This window comes from Arachis ipaensis, chromosome B02 (genome assembly GCF_000816755.2).
Source record: "Arachis ipaensis cultivar K30076 chromosome B02, Araip1.1, whole genome shotgun sequence".
NCBI classification, from domain to species: Eukaryota; Viridiplantae; Streptophyta; class Magnoliopsida; order Fabales; family Fabaceae; genus Arachis; species Arachis ipaensis.
The window spans coordinates 103,551,241-103,552,314 of NC_029786.2; positions in this window are offsets into that span (position 1 = coordinate 103,551,241).

Below are 1,074 nucleotides of genomic sequence, written 5' to 3' on the forward strand. Positions count from 1 at the left end.
AAACAAAAATCAAATTCACACCTTGATGTTGACTAGAATTCTAGGCATGATTATGGGATATACATGTGGCCTCTCCTTATCAAAAGAAATTTGTGTTGATTTCACAATTCTCATTGATTGTGGTCATGGATATCGCAGTAAAGTAAAAAAGTATTGAAAAAAAAAAAAAAAAAATTAATGATGGTCACTACATTATTATAAACTCTAATAATCCTTCTCATCTTTTTCAAACTTTATAAGCTTATTTGTAATTTCATTCAAGTTGATTAATGATTAATAATCAGTCAATGATACCTAATGTTGTTAAAGATTCTCTCCTGAGTGGGACTCCATATATATATAATAGTCAATGATATTCAACACTTATATATACATCTTATATATATTATGTAGGCTCATAACAATGTGGCACCTTTTTTTTTATTATATATTTTTCATTCTCTCTCTATTTTGTGTGTGTTTGGAGGGTCAACAAAAGTTAGCTCAGCTGCACCTCCTGTTTGATGGCATGCTCACAAGAATCACCCTTAATTTTGTTGGTTTCTTAATGATGTATAAAAAATATATAAAATAATAAATCTACAGTTTTTTTTAATGATGAAAACAAAATTGTTGAATAAAACTAATAGCAATATCAAATTTAATTTATATAACAAACTTGCAACTTGCCCAATATAATAATTAGGCATTTTTATTTAAAAAAAGTATTTGAAAAATAATAACTTACTATTAAAATAATTAAATATATATTAAATAAGATAATTTTAGAGTATTATATTCCTAATATTATTTTTTTACATCCTAAAAAGTCAAACTACTATATATATATTTATGATCACCTTATGCCTATAAAAACAAATTGGAGTTTACTACTATATAGTAATTGTATTATTAATATTAATTTTGTAAATTGTGCGTATAAGGTTATAAGGTAATGGTATGTTAAATGTGAAATGGGAGATGAGATCAAAAGCAATAGAGAAAGGAGATAACGACAGAGAAAAGAAAAATAAATAAGAGTTTAAAATAAACTTTAATTATATAATGATAAGAAAGGGACCGTTCCACTAATGG